Here is a 20,935-nt window from a genome sequence, read left to right as displayed (position 1 = left end):
GCCACGGAGAACGTTCTGCTGCCTGCAACATCATTCATGACCGGTTTGGTGGTGGGTCAGTGATGGTCCGGGAGGCATATCCCTGGAAGGATGCACAGACCTCTACAGGTTAGATAATGGCACCCTGACTGCTATTAGGTATCGGGATGAAATCCTTGGACCCATTGTCAGAACCTACACTGGTGCAGTGGGACCTGGGTCCCTCCTGGTCCACGACCTCATGTGGCTAGAGTATGCAGGCAGTTCCTGGAGGATGAAGGAATTGATACCATTGACTGGCCCCCACGTTCACCTGACCTAAACCCAACAGAACACCTCTGCAACATGTTTAGGTCCATCCAGGTTGATCCTCAGATTGTCCAGGAGCTCAGTGATGCCCTGGTCCAGATCTGGGAGGAGATCCCCAGGACACCATTCGTCGTCTCATTAGGAGCCCCGACGTTGTCAGGCATGCGTACAAGCACGTGGGGGCCACGCAAACTACTGAGAATCATTTTGAGTTGCTACAATGACATTTTGGCAAAATGGACCCGTCTGCTGCATCATTATTTCACTTTCATTTTTGGGGTGTCTTTGACACCCCCTAAAAGGTGATCATTTTTTATTTCTATCAAATTATGTGCCATCATTTTGTTACTAATACATCACTTACTTTTTATCAGGAAAGATATTCAAGATCACCCCCCCTTAGATCTGATGTGTTTTTGAAGTGTTCCTCTAATTTTTTTGAGCAGTGTATACACACACACACACACACACAGAATATTTTGCAAATTCGTCCAAACGGGAAACGATGAGATTTCCATGAAAGGAGCAATTTTAGCCTTCAAACATGGAAGTTGTTATTTGTGCCGCTTTTCAATTTAGAATCAGCATCGTTTAGAACGTTTTCTAGTGACACACGTAAAACAATTGGATAGTGAGCAATTCACCAAAATGTAAATGAGTTTAAATGTTTCAAAACCGTAATTCCTGTAGAAGACGGGGCCAGTTGGGCGGTGGGTCTCTTCCTGTCATTACGGTAATCGCGGCGCTGCAGAACCTGCGTGAGTGTGTCCGACGGAGCGGGAGTTCACTGCCAGACACTGCGCCGAACAGGTAAAAACACCTCTATGTTCCTTTCAGCTGCGCGTGCACAGGAGGAGGGAGCAGAAATGGGGACAAACGCATCATGTCAGCCTTCATGGTGGCTTTTCAACCCGGCCAGAAGGAGCGTTTGGGCAGCCGGTGAAGCTGACATGATGAGGCGTCCCTCCGTGCGTGCGTGCGTGCGTGCGTGTGTGTGTGTGTGAGAGAGAGGCTGGAGAAAGGACGCATTGTTCGTCTGTAGCAGAGCTTTTCGTGCTGTCTCATTTCAGCCAGAGAGGTGAGCTGCGCCGATCAGAAAAAAAATCCAACCTAATCAAATAATCACGACAGCTAATCGATAAGTGCTTCTCGGGCCAATTAGGCGCGCCGCTGTCGGGGTTTGTTGTCATGGTGAAGCGGATAAATGTGCGCCGCGCTCACTGCGGGAGGATGCGGGCTGCGGCTGCGGCGTCAGACCCAGGCTGCACAGATCCTTTCAGATCTGACTCAAAGATCCCGACCTGTGCAGAGATGTTGGAATGTAGTGCGTGAAGACGTGCCAGACAAAAGGGCGAAAACGTGCTGAGTCATGTCGGTTGGTTCGTGCACAAATGTGCAGCCTGGCCAGTGACACGACTGGTTTCCCAGCTGCTGCGATCCAGCATGAAATGGTCGTTCCATGAAGACCTGAGCTTCTCGCTGGACCCCCGATTCATCACTGATGCTGGTGTGCAGGGCTGGTACCCCCCCACTGATCTCCTGCCTCACCCTGGTGAGCTCCAGGAGCACCGTTCCCTCACTCTCCAGGCCTGTCCTATACAGCAGCAGGTATTGATCCCCACTGTCCCTGCTGCTCTCCAGCAGCAGCAGCAGCAGCAGGAGGAGGCTCATTTAAATGCCTGATGCATCCCAGATGAGACAGCAGCACTGGGCTGCTTCTCACTGAGTGAGTGAATTGGCATTCGAGCTCTTGTAAAGCCAGGCTGGCCGTCAGCAGGACCTTCAGCTGTCCACAGCCTTATTTCTCTCCTTTTTAAAAAAAAAACAAAACAAAAACAGCCTCTGTTATTCTTGTGGTAAACATGTCACGTTCCTGACAAATGTTGCTCCGGTGCTACTGCTGACTCATTCATTTAGTAAGGGGGACAACGAATGCAACACATTCTATTGCCATGATTATTTGATACAGTTATGCCGGCAGTTTAATTTGATTTGATTTATGCTAACAGAGGTAGAAAAAAAAAGTTAATCTAGGCAGATCATCTTGAAGCCACAGACGGTCTCTCAGATTTCTTCCAACATCAGCACAGTGATTCTTTTTGGTTTTATTCTCAGGCCAGGCCTGGTGCTTCCTTACACTTTACACTCAGAGCATCCAGGTATCAGCATCTGGTCCTGCTTCCCTCGTATTTGTTGTGCCGTGCAGAGGAATTGCTGCCTGATTTTCCTGACATCACATTCCGAAGGGAGCGAAGCTCTCCGGAAGCAGCCAGGTTTTCCTCTCTTTTACATAAAAACCCCCCCCTCATCGGAGGAAGCGTTTCTGTTTTAGATGAACGCCGCTGTAATAAATATTTATGTGGCGGGAGATTGGCTCAAAGTGCAGATGTCGGGGTGATGAATGGGCAGTCTGTACCTGAGCTAATGAATCACTGCCTGTGCTGCGCTCCACAGCAGGAGGCCGCACATCAGTTGAATATCAGATAGAGGAACCACACCTGTGACCGTTCTTTACAGAGGCCTTTGAACGGCTTTTCTTTGCTCCTAGCAGCTGGATCTATGCCTGGCAGATATTGCGCCACCTGCAGGATACAGTTAAAGAGGGTGAAAATGCAGCCAAAATAAAACATGTCGCGTTATTTATGTGTTTTAAACGGTACAGATGTTCTTTTAATGATTAAGATGCATCATTTGTGATGGTTTTGAAAGGTGGAGATGGTTGACTGAGAATATTTGATTCCTAATGGTCAGAAACACATGTTTGCACTGACCTTTGACCTTAAAGACCTGCAAGCCAGCTCATTTTTGCGTTGAAGTTGTTAATTAGGTGAAATGAACCACAATCCTCAAGTCTTTACTCAGATCCCAAGTTCAAAATCATGGGATGCTCCTGATAGAGCTGTAACCTCGACCTTTGACCTGTGACGTTTAGTCTCTCCACAAATCATGCTCAATTGGAGGGACGGTTGTACAATATGTGCCATGTTAGGCTGCGGACGCCTTGACCTCTGACCCCAAATTCCAATTTGTGACAATAACGCCGAAGAAGAAAAGTTCAAAATGCTGAAATTTGAACTAACGTCTAAAATTATCGTCAGTATTCATAGAAAAGGGTTCAAATTGGGACAATAATGTCCTTGTTTAACATTATAACAGAGATTAAACAACACTACAAACTGAAAAACCTCCCCTCTCCAGTGACCAGTGGGTAGTTTAGGTTCTGAACATAACACTGTGCTGTTTTTAGCCGCTGAGAAATCCTTCGGATAATTAGGTTAAACTGGGGATTTGTGCTGTGATCACACTTGTTGTCAGCACTAATGAGCTCTGATTGTTGTACGCTACATGCGTCCCCGTGTTGACGCGTCCTCGCCTTTATGGCGTTACCATATCAGCACATTGCCGCTCTGGGCCATCTAAACCGCGCCGCGAGCTCGTGTCCGTCTCCAAAAACCATTCGACTTCAGAAATGACTTTAGGATGACTGCGCGACGCCGTCCCTGCGCCGACTGTTTATCCCTCACTTTGGTACAAGGGGAGACGGCGCCTCAGGAAGTGGCCTCTCGCACATGTAGCTCCGCGTACTGCAGGTCAGATTTAGTGTACGTCAGCGTGTCAGTGAGGTAATCTAATCCTGATACTTAGTCAGCTGGATTCACACGCGGCAGGCAGGCCTGACATGTCACAGTGACTGATTGATGTAATGCTGTGTGTTAGTGTGTGTGTGTGTGTGTGTGAGTGCCGAGGAGGCTCCGCACAAAAGGACAGAGACGCGCTTGTGTCAGAATTGTTGGCAGCAGCAGTAAAACACTCAAGCAGCCCGTCTGCCAGCCTGCTGCCAGAGTCTCTCATGGCTCCAGGTTTTCTTGTGCGACTGAATGAAGATGACAGCGATGAGCCATGATAGCGATATCAGTAAAAACAAACTAAAAATGCCGTTGTAACCGCCTGTTACGTAAACGACGGAACAGGCGGCAGGACGGTGGCATTCTCCTTCATTATGCTGCTTTTGCGTCGTCATGGTTACAGGCTATTCACCTGTGAACATTCAGATTACAGTTTATTGAAGGCCAAAGACGGAGCATGCGTAGCAACAGCAAGTATAACATGAATTTGACTAAACAGACACTGTTATTTGTACTTTTAGAGCTGTCCTGATGTCCTGTAACGCCACAAAATCTTGGTCGTAGATACATATTAAAGCGTGACATTGACAAGGTTGCTGCTATCATAGTTAGCGGCATGCTGATGGGCACGGGGCCAAGGATGCGTGTGTGACAGCAAACTGTTCTTGACATGCTGAAGCATTTTCAGGTCAGGGTTGGTGAAAGAAGGCCAGACACCAGCTGCCGAGCCGGTGTCTGCAGCGTCGGTGCCACAGGGCGCGCTAGCAGATACTCGCAGTTCTAACATCTGTCTGACTGTCTGGACTGACTCAACAGTAACGGGGTAGTCACAGATCAAAGCAGCGAGGAAGGCGAAGATCCTTGAATTGTGTATTAATGCAGACGTGTATCAATGGACACCACCTTAGCCATGCTATTGTGCTCTGAACTGAAGGCTCCAGACTCTCCCATCTTCAGGAGAACGATGGCCTCAGCAGTACTTAAATACCTGGGAACACACTCGACCCTCGTTCCTCACTTTCCTTTGTCTCAAAATGAGATCAAAGGAGCTGTGCTGTGATTCCAAGGGTGTTCAGTCAAATCCACAGGAGTCCTCACACCCTGTCTCCCTCTGTTCTGTTACTGCTGACTCCAGGACACAAAACATCCCTTTACAGCATTTCTTTAGACACAAAGCTGCTGTTTAGTCATTTTTAGAAAGGTCTAGTTTATGGAACTAAAGCCTAACGGTTCTCAATTCTTATACTGTATAATGCTTTGGTAAACTAAACTGAAAATAGTAAAATAAATACCGGTAAAATTGCGTGAAATTATTTCAATCAATACATTTGATGCTAATTTCAGATGAGTATTGACATAAGACCGGCACAATAACAAATACCCTCCCCGATTTCTAAAAGCAGCTTTTGGATGGGTGCATATATTTGCATAAAAATGGTAAATAATGGGCGGAATTTTGAATGGGGAGGCGATTTGTTTTTAGCATCAGCCATATGCTCCTCAACCAATAGCACAAGAGTGCTGAAAGAAATAGAAGAGATTTAGAAAAACATGTGTGGGAGGAACCAGGAAAAAAGGGCGGTGAGTCACAGCTTACCAAACTATTCACTGCCTATGTGGTTGTGTGTGTGTGTGCGTGTGCGTGTGTGTGTGTGTATCAGCATTCATATTTCATACATTGGCATATGTGGGAGTGTGTGCCTGATTGAGGATCGGTTTGCAGTTTCATCTGCTTTTATTTAAGAAAATAAACAGCTGGTTTGATACCTGGACATGAAAATGAGCCGCCTCTGCTGTGTTACCTAAAAGAATGATTACTGGAGATTGATCAGGGGGTTTAACCCCTCAAGATGGCTCAAGTGTCCTCCCGTGGGACCCCTGACAGGTTCCCTCCACCCACCACTGCCTTGTCTAATTAGTAAAATAGAAATCAATATCAGCGACATCATGAATATTCTCCAGCCTTCCTTAAGTTGTCCCTGTTTATCTGATCCTGAAATGTGCTGTAAATCATGCTGCGGTAATCTGTGATAGAGCGGAATATAAATGGCTACCAAAGCTTCTTAGAGAGGAGTTCCCCAGCAGGATTGAATTCAATGTAATAGGCTCTGATTTAAAGATAGTGTACATGTCATAACTCACATTCATTAGGTCATTAGATCATGAATATCATGTAAAGTAGTATTCTCCTTATACATTCCTCATTTTGAAAATACAAGGCTACGGAGCACCAGCGTTAGCTTAAACTGCTTTGCCCATATGGATTTTTTTCTTTTTTTTCGTTGAAATATGTGACACCACGTTGAAAACATGAGGAGCATCATGACGTCTGTTGGTCTGCTCTCAATTTCTCGTTTCCTTTGTCTGGTTTAACTTAATAACAATGAAAACCATGAGGTTAAATGTAAGAGCATAAACGGAAGCTACACATGAGTGCAGCCCAACAACACAGTGGTCAATAGATTACCAGGATTAAGAGCAAGATTTTACAAGATTATGTGTGAGCTGGAACCTCCCAGTCTGAGAAAATGGGATGGAAACACAGTCCCAGAACGTGCCTTTCAGTTCAAAATGACTAATATGCAAACCACTGTTAACATTATTTCGGTGGAGGTTTGTTTTTCTGTTGTTGTTGTTGTGTAGTAGTAACCTATTTAATAAAGTAGGTAATGGTTGTGCCCCAAAGTCTAAATAACGTCAGTAGATTTAAATGAGCCTGTCAGCAGTAGAACTGTGTATTGGGATTGGACGTTATTATAAGTCAAATGGATTTTTAGAAGCGTTCTATGGTATAGCTATGAGCCCGAGGAACACATTTCAGGCAGGTAATGGACGTACACATCCTTCTATCGATTGTATTTCCTAGTTCCATCTGTTCAACGCTGCAGCTGTGTGCCCTTCGTGGCTCTTTTAATATATGGGATACTTTTAAAATATTGCACAGAACCCTGAGATTGTTGCTCCTCTTGCTCACAGCCATTCATTCAAACCGCCCACCACCCTTATATGTGAACAGCAAACCTTGCTGCTCTCTAATGGACGTCCAGTTCACCTTCTTTTTGATGTGCCCAGTAGATGATTCTGTGTTTATCGCTGCTGTAGGGGAAAAAAGGAGGAATCAATCTATCAAATAGGAATACCGGAGTGCCACAAGGTCATGTTTTAAGCCCACCTTTTGTTTATTCTTTACACAAGCTGCTGTATCAGTCCATGCTTTTATTTCCTTTGCTACCATGGCAACCTGGCACCAACTGGCAGCGATGCAGTGATGTACGCTCTGTTCATGTTTGAAATCAAATACTACCATTATAAAAATGTATTTCTTTAAAAGACAGGCTAAGCAGGTGTGTCTTTTTAAGCATGTGTCCATCTGAAAACCCCCGAGAACACGTGAAGAGAGTCACGCCTCGGCAGAAAAGCCTCAGCAGCATTTTTTCCATCTTAGACAGCTATACATATATTTATATATAGCTATATATTAATGTTATATTAATGTTAATGTGTTAGAGAAGTGATGAATACACATAATAACACGTTCATTCCAACACATTACCCCCTTTTCTTTAAACCTTCCTTCCATCATTTTAAGCATTAGATATTCAAAGACTGCAGGTTTCTTGCTATAGGTGGATACAATCAATTAAAATACAGTGCTATAGAATAGAGTATTGTTGTGTTCCAATGAATTCAGCCTCTGGTGACCCTGTTGTGTTGTGTTGAGCGTCCCCTCCCCATCCCCCATCCCAGCTATTCTTTTTGGCACGCTCTAAAATGATAAATACAGTGAGACTAATGGAAAATTAAAAACTGTTGCGTTGTTGTTTTCATCTGCTGCGAGTTGTGCTGGTGAAAATGGGCTCATATTTCACGGCGCTGCACTCGTCATTGGAGTTGATGTTCGGTGTCTTGCGGCCGTCGCCTATCGATTATCAGCAGCTCTGTGGATTACGTGGAGGTTTAGAGTCTGGTTCCTGTGTTATTCCACGTCTTTTCCTTCATCCCAGCGCTTGTTGGGCTAAAACCCAAATTATATCAGCTTCAATCCAGTTTTTCCATTCCATCGCATACATTTCTGAATACTTGAACAATCTGAATATCACATTAGGACATGTGTGGAGTGACTTTCCTGGAATGATGCCACAATAATGTTATTATGTTTTAGATAAAATTATGTTTGGAACCATATTGCTTAACACACACCCACATCTAGGTGTGCATTCGGTTCAGTTTTGATGGTATTTGAGCGACTAAAATTTATTAATCGGGCACTTTTAATGTTTAACTGCTGAGTGTGAACGTGTCCTGTGATAAGTATTTACATAAATACGTGAATGTGAACATATATTAAGCAAGAAAAACAGCACATCTGTTGTGAGAATGAATCACTACTTCGTTGATCTTGTAGGGAATGTTTTTTTAATTTCTACGCTGGTTAGTTTGTGTGGACGTCTGAAGCCATCAAATGTGGCGTTTGCTGCTATTTGGATGTGAGATGGACTTTGAAAGCAGCTTCTCCATTAGTGTTTGTCTGGAGCTTTTTAAAAAGCTATGTGATATGAACCACCACTGGGGCTGAATCAGCTGTTATCTGTTGCCATGGAGACAGTGACTGAGTTCGAGGGTTGCCGTGGAAACTGAGTGGCTTCTCGTCAAGGCTCATAGCAACCATCCATACACCCACCAGTGACTCACACCCACACACACACCCACACACACACACGCACACACACACACACCCACACACACACACACACACACACACACACACTGGAATAAATTATTATTGGCTGATAAGCACATCCTCAGGGCTGAACACCTTGGGCTCCTGCCTCTCAGTGGCACTGTAGCGTTGTTAATGACGGAGAGTCGCCCTGCTTCCTCCACCAATTAGCATTCAAAAGAAAGAAATCTCTGATCACCCAGTTCAGGTTGTCCTTCTAAAAAAAGCATGTCGAGCTGCTCCCTCTGCAGTTCTGCCCTGAAATCATTTTAAGAACTGGTCGTGAGTGAACTTACTGAGAGAGATCATTTTATAATTAATGGCTCACTAATTATATATCCTGGTTTCCATAACAACAAACATCTAACCATGCTTTTATCTTGATTATTGGTTCCTCCATCCTGAAAGAAGCTTCTAAAGGTTTCCTGTGACAGCTCATCAGCTTCTGAGGAAAAACAGAATATACATGCAAGCTCATGCTTGAAAATTCCAGATAAATATTTAAAGATAACACGAGTATGTGAATAAATAATCACAGAATTGTGTTAAATTCATATAAACTGACCAACTGTGCCATTAGACACTCATAAAGAGAGTTTTCTTCTAGGAAGAAAAAGACAAATTTGTAACTAAAGTAACCTCTGTATATTTATGTCAATATTCTTCAATGATTTTATATAGTTTATCTGACTCTTGGTTAGTGATAAAATTATGTTTCATATATTAAATACAATCACTGTCAGTGGAGAACTTTCATTGACAGACAGTGACGTCTCTCCTGGAAACTAATGTGTTTCATTTTCCAAAATTTACAGCTGAATTCTCTTTACAGTTCACACAACAGGTTCGGTTTGCAAACGTTGATGAGAATAATGACAAAGAGTTGATGCAATTTTGCTGTTCATAAATTCTGTTTCTTTAGAAAAGCTGAAGCTTTTGTTGCTAAAGGCATCCGCTCAGCTGCCAGATGCAACAAATGAAATAAATTAGACCTGTCGAAATGGCAAAATGGAATCCAATAAAACCTGTAAGGGATGGCCATTTTATACATGACACTTACTAAACATCACAGGTATTACACTTACACACATTTTGAAAAACAGTAGGCTGATAAACAACCACAGAGTGCATGTGAGTGTTTGAACAGTGTGCGTGTGTGTACATGCATGCGCACGTGTGTGTTAGCAGCCTGGGGAGCGTTCATGCCACTAGATCACCAGCTTGCCGCTAACATTACTGAGCTGTGCTGTTTATACTGCAGCCCACGCAGACTCATAAAGACGCTGTGAAAAGGCTGCAAAGAGCAGCGCCATCTGAAGCCTTTGAGCTGATGTCCATATGGTGGAATCTCTGGCGGTCACGGCGTTTAGATGCTGCTGGAATGACAAAGAAATACAGTAATGGAGGGGTCCTTTTAGTATTCCTGATATTTCTATACTTCTAATATTATTTCACTGCTATGAAAATGAGAAAAGACTATATTTAGAGGGTGAATTATTAGATAAATCCACATGTTTGGTATTATGGTGGCAGTATTTATTGTGATACAGATATCAAAATCATGTCTAATTAGCTAAATCAAAAGAAACATGGTCTAATATGGTCTAACATGATCTAATTCATTATCCCTTCAGTTACATCTTTACATTGCTAATTTTTTTCTTTTGGAAATAATTTAGATTCCTTTTTGTGGTTACAAGCTAAAAGCAGCCAAAGTGGCAGAAACAGAGGAGAAAGTGTTGAATTAGGGCAGCAGATGCTAAATTAAGGGTTGTGCTGTATGTTGACCAGAAAGTAGCTAATTAGCTTGTGATATAAAACTGCCTGAATAATGAGACCCAGATATCTGCTCTTGTTTTTAAATATCCCACATGTTGGGGGGAAAAAAGAATAAAAATGCTAAAACTGTTCACATTTTCTAGTCTGTTTTATTCCTAATTTAGTCAATACTGTAGTTTTGTGTATTTACAGCATTGGAGTCTGTAACACAAAAAGTAAGGCCAGTGTTTTACTATTTGCTCTCTTTTCTTTCGTTGCTAGTGTCACTTTAGTTGCTGCTTCCACCGTTGTGCCTCCTGAGGTGTCCATCCGGCTGACATAATGAGCTCTTGTTGCTTTTCCTGGAGGATTGCTGTTGCACTTTTTAACCCTTGTGTTCTGTCGGTGTCTTAGCGAACACAGGCGGACACAAAAACAATCAATGCTGCTTTACAAGAGCGCTAATATACAGCAAACCTGCTGGCACCAAGAGAATTTTCCCACATCTGACCTGAGAAACTGTTTTTCCATTATAACCACGCCGCTGGCGTGCAGTTTAACACGCTTTAACACTCACCTGGCTCCTCCCAAAATCCACTGCAGCAGTTTGGATGCTAATGGAGATCTGCACTCTTAGCCCCCCCTTTCTGTTCTGTGGACAGACTGCCTGGAAGCCAGTGACTTCATCCCAAATCCCCAAATTATACAGGTTAGAGGGAGTTTTGTAACGTTTGCTTAGCGACGCTTCACCTTGTACGTGACACTGACGCAGCAGTAACTGAAGAAAAATTGTATTTTTACACTTCATCACAGCTTTTGCTCGCCTAGTAATTATTGCCTGCTAAATGAGTCAGTGAGAACTGGTGAGAGACAGGGAAGCCTGTCAGATATGCCTGTTGTGTCTCCAGAGTATTGGTTTTGCACCCGGTGGTAAATAAGTGGGGGGAGGGATCTCTCTTAGGGTGTAGTGTCAGCTGTGTTGAGACCAAGATTTTTGGTTAATGATCAGGTTTGAACAGAACTGTGTGACTGTTTCATACACCACTTCACGTTGCTCCTCCTCAGAAAGCTTGTGTGTTTAGCTTCTTCGCACAGTGACCTAAAAGCTTGTAACGATGTGCTAAATGATGACGGTAACTCAGACAGACAGTGTCTGATCCCGGTGCGAGCCTGATACGCTGCCGTGTTGCTGAACTGTCTGTCTTTAGTTTGACCCAATGGAGCCAGAGTAAACTGACATCAAAAGTTATTCTTCCTTCCATGTGGTCTGCTGCCAGTAGGGGGCGATATTAGAGGGGTGGACCAGGCTGGATGGGTTTAAGACTACATCTGTACTACTCCAAGAGATTATTAATGTGCCCCCTGTCTGTAAGAAGCACTGAGGACATTATTATGTTGCATTGTTCAAACACGTCACGTCACACTGCTGCACGCAAACATCATCCATCCTCAGCTGATCGGGCACCACTGACATGCATAATCTTCCACCCCAGGCTGCTTTTTCACTTTTATTTGTCTGTCAGGGTGTGTGTGTGTGTGTGTGTGTGTGTTATCAACAGCGCCCCCTACTGCACTCCCAAAAACGACTCACTCTCTCCCACTCCCTCTCTCCACTTTCTCCTCCCTCCCTCTGTTATCCCTCCGTTTTACCCATTCAGGTCTCGGATGTTATCCCTTCTTTGGAGCCAGGGACAGCAGTTCATCTCGCCAGGTGGGTCTCACACCATCCCCCCTCTCTCTTGTCATCTCTCACTCTCTCGCCTCTCTCTCTCTCGCTCCGCTCTTCACGGATGAAGGTGCTGCTGCAAAGATGCTGCGTCACTGTGTTTCTTTTCCCCCTAATCCTCGCTGTAGAACAGACGTGTTTCTATCTGTCTCTTTCCTGCCTGTCAGCATGTGTGAATACACAAATGATCTGCTGAACCTCAGTCGTCAGCGGCTCGTGAGCTTCTATGTGCACGAGTCGTCCAGACACTCCCAGAGGAAGTGTTTGCCTTCATTCAGTGGCTCGAATCTCGGATTGATTTGCAACCATTTGTATTATTTGAATGGGACTTTCTTTATTTCTTGCTCGGTATCAAGACAGAAGACAAAACTCGGGTTCCTCATCAGTAAACTTGATTATGTGGTGGTTGCAGCAGCGGGAAAACATAGAAACGCTTTATTGAGTCGGTCTATTATAGCTTGTCAATTTTCAGGACAGGTCACCATCACAAACGTCCACATTTATTTCCCGCAGGCTGCAGCGAGTGGCGCGGTTCATAGATAATGGCCACATTTTGGGCTTGCTTGTGTGCACGTGACCACCCTTACTATGCTGGTTCACGTCCTCTCTGGTTCACGTCCTCTCTGGTTCACATCCTCTCTGGTTCACATCCTTTCTTTGGTTTACTTCCTCTTTGGTTCACTTCCTCTTTGGTTCACATCCTCTCTGGTTCACATCCTCTCTGGTTCACATCCTCTCTGGTTCACATCCTTTCTTTGGTTTACTTCCTCTCTGGTTCACGTCCTCTTTGGTTCACATCCTCTCTGGTTCACTTCCTTTCTTTGGTTTACTTCCTCTCTGGTTCACATCCTCTCTGGTTCACATCCTTTCTTTGGTTTACTTCCTCTTTGGTTCACTTCCTCTTTGGTTCACATCCTCTCTGGTTCACATCCTCTCTGGTTCACGTCCTCTCTGGTTCACTTCCTTTCTTTGGTTTCCTTCCTCTTTGGTTCCCTTCCTCTCTGGTTCACGTCCTCTCTGGTTCACTTCCTTTCTTTGGTTTCCTTCCTCTTTGGTTTACTTCCTCTCTGGTTCACATCCTCTCTGGTTCACTTCCTTTCTTTGGTTTACTTCCTCTTTGGTTCACTTCCTCTTTGGTTCACTTCCTCTCTGGTTCACTTCCTCTCTGTTTCACTTCCTTTCTTTGGTTTACTTCCTCTTTGGTTCACTTCCTCTCTGGTTCACTTCTTTTCTTTGGTTTACTTCCTCTCTTTGATTCTCTAGGTAGTCCATTTCCAGTCACAGTACGTGAACGACAAGTGAAAGTAAACTGACCCATGAAGTGGAGAAGAGTTAACTTGTTTGGTTCAGAAATGAACCTTGGTTCGTTAAGAGTGGACCAAATCACTAAATGTGTATATGTGCCCTCAGACAGCCTAGTGCTCCAGTTTATTGACAGAGTTATGTGGTCTCCCAGTCTGGCTACCAGAACATTCCCAGTAAATGTGCAAACATTAGCCTGGATCAGCATATGAAGCAGGACTGGGAACATGACGGAGCAAAAACTGACAGCCACCCAACAAGCACATTTCCCCTGGTCTCGTTGTCATTCACATCAGGAGTGGCTACAGCGTCACATCTGCGGGAGAATGGTTTTAATGTCCTGAAATCCACATTAAAGATTCAAGCTCATCCCACCTGACGGACCCGGTGCTGCAAATAACTCAAAAGCCGCTGGTGGAACGGCAAAAACCCATTGAAAGCCGACGCTCCCAGAGCTTTGCGTGCGCCATCCAAGCCATTGTGGTGTTTTTGTGCTCCAGATGGTCGAGTGACTGTGATATCAGAACAGGAGCTCGCAGGAGCTGATCGCATTACGTCTCGCCAGCATTTAATGTCGGCCGAACAAATGTAAAGGACGCCTGAAGCAACACAAAGGGGGAAAGTTTGTGCTGAGCGAGCCGTCTGGCTGTGCACACGCCGTGTTCCATGTGATTAATGGTGAAGTAAACACGTTAATTGTGTCTTCATATTTCAGCTTCTCCTCGGCGTTGCACTTTAATGCCGTTTCATCCTCACAGAAATAAAAGGGATGGATGTCGTAACCATGTGTTGGTTAATGGCAGTGACTGGGGATGGGGGGGGGTTGTTAATGTCAGCCACTGCAGCGGTGATGTAATGGCCTCGACCCCCACCCCACCGACGGCCCCCCTCCCTCCCTCCCTCCCACACCACCTTCACCTCGCCGCGTCTTTTCTTCTCTTTGTCTCTCAATTTTCGTCCCACTCACCGGCTCCCCGTCGTCAAGGTGCTCACACATATAAGTCAGAATTGGTATAAAAGCTGCTGTTTTAGCCTCCAGAGTTTTTATGACTTCTGTGTCCCTTTCGTCCCGCATTTGTCCATTTGTTTGTCAGGAAACTTGGAGAAAAGGTTCAGAAAGCTGCGAAGTAATCTTCCACTCGTCTCCGTCCGACCTTCAGCCAGCTTAGCGCAGCCTGTGAATGAACTCTGAGGACTTTGGTGCACACTCAGTCCTGCTGATGCAAGACACTTCAGGAGGAGTGAGGAGCGCTTCGGCATTAGCGTGAACGATGGCACTATGTCAGATCAAAGTGAGAGAAATGAAGAGATGATGGACCCAAGAGAAGCTGTAGAACTCTGCAGAATACAAACAGGAGGTCAATCAAAGGCCAGAGTTTGGCCTCAGGACTAACATCCAATAGATCCATCCCATAAATGTAGATTCCTCAAGATTAAGGTGATAAAATATGTTGGGTTTTTTTTCTTTTTGTTTTTAAAGCCTTTTTAAAGCACATAACTCAAATGTGTCCTTTTTAACAAGCTAACGTGAGCAGTGAGGTGATCGCTCCTGAAAGGGGCCACCAAGCGCTTCAATAAACCCCAGCAGAAGTTACCGTGACTGGGACTGGACATGACAGCTCACATGCTGCTTCACTGATGTAATAAAGCTCCAGGAACTGCAGCAGGAACCTGCAGCTTGTTGCTGTTAGTCTTGGTATTTGGTGTCATATGGCTTCAGTCAGCCAGCGACTCACTGCATTGCCTCATCATTTTTGCACTATTTTCATCACTGTTTTCATATTTAAATGGTGCAAAAATCAACCTATTTGGAAAGATGCTTTCCTCCCATACCGGAATCCTTAAATGATGCGATGTAGTATTAATATTTTTAGGCTTATAGTACAGTTTTACACACCTTTACATTAAAAAGCATTCAGTAACTGAAAAGAAATGCACTTTATGTCTTAATAAATACTACAATACTGCAAAGACAAGCCCATCCTCACTTCCCATAAATGTCTTCACTTTGCTAGTAAAATGTTGATTTTGGGACACACGCAGAGTCACACATAATGTCACACACACACACACGCACAATCACGAACACCTCCACTTTACCCCCTGCTGAGTGCATTAAATATGTGTTGACAGGTGGATGCTGGATGAGCCCCCCTCAGAGACAGAACAATTTACTCTCTCTCTCCAAAATGGACCAAAATGACAAAGGTTAATGTGTAAAAATATCTGATCTAATGTGTAAAAATATCAGATTATAGGGATCTGACTGGATGTCCAGTAGTTCTCAATGGTGAAACCTGGACTCAGGCCCTGTTCAAGATCACTCCACCGATAAATGGTATTATTTTATTACAACCTACAGATGTTGCACAGATGTACAGATCCATACCATTACAATATCATACAGGAGAAATTGGTAAATTGGAATTTTAAAACTCATGCAAGTTGTGAAAACTCCCATCCAAGACCTAGATTCATCATCAAACGCCGCGTAGAACAATTATTCTACTTGTGTTGGACTGGATTTGTTAAAGGTGCCCTGAAGCTGCGAAAATAAAATATTTTAAAATGCAAGAAGACAAATTTAATTAGCCCCCAAGTACTCTTTAAATTTGTAGCCTGCAGACGCTAAATTAATTGCCTTCAATTGAGCTCCGTAGCGAAACGCCGGGCACTGTTTTCGAGTCGATTATCATCGAAACTGTAGCAACACTCGCAGGTGGTGCGACGCTGCCTAGACAGGGCGCCATTCTCCTGTTGTCTGATCAACCTCATGGGCAGGGAATCAGGAGAAAGCACCATCTGTATTCAGCTCACAAACAACAAATTGTTCTTGAGTGTGTGGTGGAGGTGGCGTTTCTGCCGGCTGATGGACTGTACTCATTTATTCAGTACATCAACCAAAACCAAGAGAATATCAAATGGTTACGTTGTTTTTTTCTTCCTCCAGGTGTGAAAAAATTGGCCGTCAACTGTTTCATTTTTCCTCTGACGTCAGTCTTGTGAGAACTGAAGACTTTGTCGTTCCTCTCAACGCAACATCGAGTCTCGGAACACCTAACCAGGTAAACACACACATACAACCTGTAGTTTAGTTAGCATCATGGAAGGGGGTGGGTGGGGGTTGTAGCAGCTCACCGTACCCAACGTCGAGATCTGCCGGATACCTGTCAGAAAAAACATTTCAAAATAAGTGTCAGACAGAATGAATGTTACCTCCGCAGATGAAATGGCCGCGTGGGCTGATGTACATGTGAGTGCATGCTGCTAGGAGCTGTGAGTGGGAAGTTGGTACTGAGTGGGAAGAGAAGAGCTGCTTTAGTGAGACGATCAGCGCCGGGGCTCGCTGAGAGGCAGTCACGCTTCCCCGGCTCGGCTTTGTTCGCCGCACTTGTTCGAACGCGGCGAGGTTGGCGATGGTGGGGAAAGAGGATTGTTATGCGTCCCTGCCGTTGTCTGAGCGAAATGTACTAATCATTATTTTTTAATTAACCTGTCGACGCAAGCGACATTGAATTGATTGCTGATCACGTTGACAACTTTAAGGCTGACCTTTCCTTGCACCTTGTTGATATTTTTTGTCCCCCATTAAGATAAATCAAATGCTAATGCTAAAGTTAGCCACACAAGAGGAGTTATCCTTGAGCGCTGTTGGACAGGTCAATTCTCCCGACTGATGTCTCTCCACATAAAGCCAATGTCAGTGGCTTTATTCAGTGGACGAACCATCGAGGACGTGCACAGCGGCGCCGTGATTTATGCTCTCTTTTCTAACTTTGGAACACTCAGGCCTGCTTTTCAGGGTCTGCGCTTGCTTGGTGAAATGGGATTAGTAAATGTGGCGCCCGAGTGTGGGTGTCAGTGCTTCCTGCAGCGCGTCCTATTCAGGGAATTATGCATCAGCGCTATCACAGAGGAATGAAGGGAGACGGTCCACACAGGATGGAAAATAAGCGCTGGCTGGGCCACGCCCATTAAGTGAGCGGGCTGTGAAGAGCTGTTGGATCCGATGTGGTGGGCTGGTGGCTGTATTTTTCTCTCTTTGCCTCTCACTTAGCATCTGTGTGAGAGGCAAAATAAACAGGCACACACAAACACACACACACGCGCTCACACACACACACGCACATTCTTATGTTTCTGTTTTTGTAAGGACTTTCACAGACAATAACTAAAAGCAACATAATTAACTAACCCCAACCTCAACCCATGTCATAACCATCAGTCCTTTGAAGTTATAGCAACCAGCCAAAATGGCCCCTTCACGAAAATATCCTCATTTTTCCCCTCTGGTAGAGAGACTATTTTTGTACCCAATGTGTAGCAAACAGAAGGATGCACAGAATATTTACAGTCTACAATCAGCCTCAACCTTCTGCTTTTCTTCTGCAGAAATATATTAGCTAAATGAAGTCATTGCTATTGCAAAATTATTCAATATTGATTTTAAATGGATTAATATGCCAGTCGGGTCTGAATCATTAATACATATTATTATTGCTTTGGATGAAGAACATGTAACATTTTTAGATTAATTCCAGAATAATAAAACATAAAACAACTATTGTCTCGTGTCAGGACTTGAAGCAGTACTTAAACCTGGATTCTGTGTCTAAAATAATCTTTTTGGCTTCGGTGCTTCTTTCAAACAAATAAAATCATCTTGCTTTCATGACAAAAAAGGAAAGAAATTAGGATTTTTCAGTGAAAGTGCCTTGAAGCCACATGTTTCTGATACCTTCCCGACCAGAGCTGACAGCCGCTCTGATAAGTTCCTCGTTTTAAAGCTTGTAGGGGATGCGTTTGAATTAAAGCACGGCACTAAAGAACTTTCAAAACCAGACTTTAAAACCCTGTTACATAATTCAGCCTTTAAAATTTACTTTGAAGAAGTGCTGACACAGAAAAACACGGAAAGCCCCCGTGCTTATGCTGTGAAGGACGTTTGTAAGGCTTAGAGCATGGCAGAACTTTATTATCCAGCTGTTGAGAGCAAAATTAGCTGACCCTGAACTACTTAGTTATTCACAAGGAACTCCTGCCTTCAGTAGAGCTTTCAAAGATTACAGAGATGGACAAAAGGGCCTGAAAACATAGGAACTCATTCTTGGTAAAGCATACTTTGTCAATATGTAGCTGCAGCTGGTTATTTATGTTAGTTTAACAATCTTTTCTTACCAATATTGCAAAGGAGCCCCAGCCTGAAAGATCTGGCAGAATCTAGTTGTGACGATATAAGAGTGTTGAATAAGTTCCTTTAAAACATTCATTTTTCATTAGTAATGGAAACTCTATGGTGGCTGCTGAGGAACAAAATCCATTTTTACAACTGGATTCAAATTCAAATGCTTGTTGTTTTAGATTTATTTAAATTTAGTAAATTTATAAAAATATTTTCTGGGCTACCGTAGAAGCAGCATTCCAGCACCCTTGGAGGGAGAAACCTGATTACCTGATCCATTTTTTGTTAGAGGCCTTCCCAGCCCAGCAGCACCAGGAAGATGATTCTCCCAGAAATATCTCATTTCAAATTACGGATAAGGATAAGGATAAAAAACTTTATTGATCCCACATCGGGGAAATTACACGTTACAGCGGTAGCCCATGGTGTACAATACAGTACACAAGTACTAAAATAAAAAAATAAAAATAAAAAGACTCTTATATTATGTACATTGCTATGTACATTATACAGCATATACAGAAACTTATTAAATTACAAATTGTTGTTGGAATCAGTGTTAATTATGAATCTACATTCGTTAATGTAGATACATCAGATGCATGTTAAAATTGTTTTTTTTCTTCACATCTTGTTTTTATTTTTATTTTTTCCCTGATCTGAGGGATATTTACGCTTCTTTTTTGCTTCAGATTGACAGGTAAAAAGCCGGCTCGTCGGGGCCCATTCGGGAGAGTCTCGGCGTGTTGTTGCAAAGTCTGTGGTGGTTTCGGGTTGTGTCATTGATGTGGGTCAACATCAGCTGTGTCTCGGGGCCCCTTCCAGCTCAGGGCCCCGGAAAACTGCTTAGGTTGTCTGCCCCATTGTGGCATCTCTGACCATATCCATGTCCACAGCATATCCATGTATGTCACATACACACAAACACACACACACACACACACACACACACACACACACACACACACACACACACACGTTCATAAGTTTTGGAAAACTTTGCTCCTTTTCTTCTCTGTGACTGAGGCGGCCTTGAGGAGAGAGCCCTGCAATGCAGCATCTGTGTGACTCAGACACACGCACACACTTGCATCCACACCCACACCCACACACACACAGACACACCAACACGTCGGCATGCACGCCAAAACGCGCACACACAGCCGCGTGTAAGTGCTCAGCTCGTGGGAGGGAGGACGTAGAGAGCGGAGTGAAGGGAATGATAAAGACTGATGAGAAGCGGAGGTGGAGGATGAGGGAGGAGAGAGGAGGTGGTGGTGGTGGAAGGTGAACAGGGAGGAAGGAAAAACGTGTGGGAGGAAGATTTTCAGGTATGAAAATGCTAAGAAATCAGACAAAAGACGACACACATAAGAGACACATGACTCTCTAATGGGCTACTTAATTAAGTCAGTGATTTTCTTGTGTGGGCAGATGTTTAATAGCTGATGCGTTCACTGACGGTTTAGCTGTCCTCCTCCATCTTGTTAAACTGGACCTTCAGTAGACTGTGACACACACCGCTACAGACAAAACGCAGCTTGACATTAAAGCAATAACATTGCTAATTTAGCTGTTAGCAGATGTACTTTAGGAATAGCACCAGCTGCAGATTCTGTGTTTTTGACACTTTGCTAAGTGCAACAGCGCTGTGGTCCTCTGGAAACGCCTGACATCTTGAGATGGTCTTAGGATGCCTGTTAATTGGACATATCTTGTCCCTTTTCCAGTGCTGCTGTCTACATTTTGCCCTCTCTGGGTGGCTGTCCCAGATGGTCTGAATCTGGCTGGCCTGCAGGGTGGTGTTACTGGGTCTGAAACCGCACCACAACCGAAAGTGACCTTCACCGTCTCTGAGGTTTACCATCAGGACAGCAGTCTCATCGCTGTATTTGAGATGTCTTTTGCTTGAGTTGGGGCACGTAATTCAACATGCAACAAAATGGGGAGTGACATTTAAGGGCTGATGTGAAAACTCGCTGTGATTTTTGGTTTTTTTTGGGAGGACGTTTGGTCTGTTTCTGGGATAGCGGTCTCCCTGGATACTCCATTGGCACTGACGTTCCTTTCAGAGTTGAGTCATGTGACCTCTCCCCCTGATCCATTGATGCTATCAAGCACCTTTCATACGTTTTATAAGCTTGCCTGGGTTCTGCCTTCGTTAGCCTTTAGCCAGAGTGTTCCTCTCTCTGTTCCATATTTCATTGCACGCTGCAGATGTTGACTGTGAACCGTTGTGTTCAATGTTTAGTGAGTGCTGTGACCAGTGCTCACAGTTACACTACGCTGGCCTCAGCCTGCTGTTATTGACTCCTGTCTCTGTGGACCAGAGA

At 44.1% G+C, this 20,935-nt stretch overlaps 1 protein-coding gene across 1 annotated transcript in view; it reads left to right on the top strand.

Moving 5' to 3' along the window:
• The first annotated feature begins 1,011 nt into the window (after positions 1 to 1,011).
• Positions 1,012 to 20,935, top strand: part of map2 (microtubule-associated protein 2) — a 48,136-nt gene continuing 28,212 nt past the window's right edge. Inside the window, exons 1-3 of the mRNA XM_029847794.1 lie at positions 1,012 to 1,098; positions 12,051 to 12,103; positions 16,371 to 16,485. The gene's annotated coding sequence lies outside the window, so the exon portion shown is untranslated. The remainder of the gene's footprint in view (positions 1,099 to 12,050; positions 12,104 to 16,370; positions 16,486 to 20,935) is intronic.

Source organism: Takifugu rubripes, chromosome 1 (assembly GCF_901000725.2).
Source record: "Takifugu rubripes chromosome 1, fTakRub1.2, whole genome shotgun sequence".
In the NCBI taxonomy this organism is placed as follows: domain Eukaryota; kingdom Metazoa; phylum Chordata; class Actinopteri; order Tetraodontiformes; family Tetraodontidae; genus Takifugu; species Takifugu rubripes.
The sequence above is the reverse complement of the archived record's forward strand: the minus strand, read 5'-3'. Positions and strand labels throughout refer to the sequence as shown.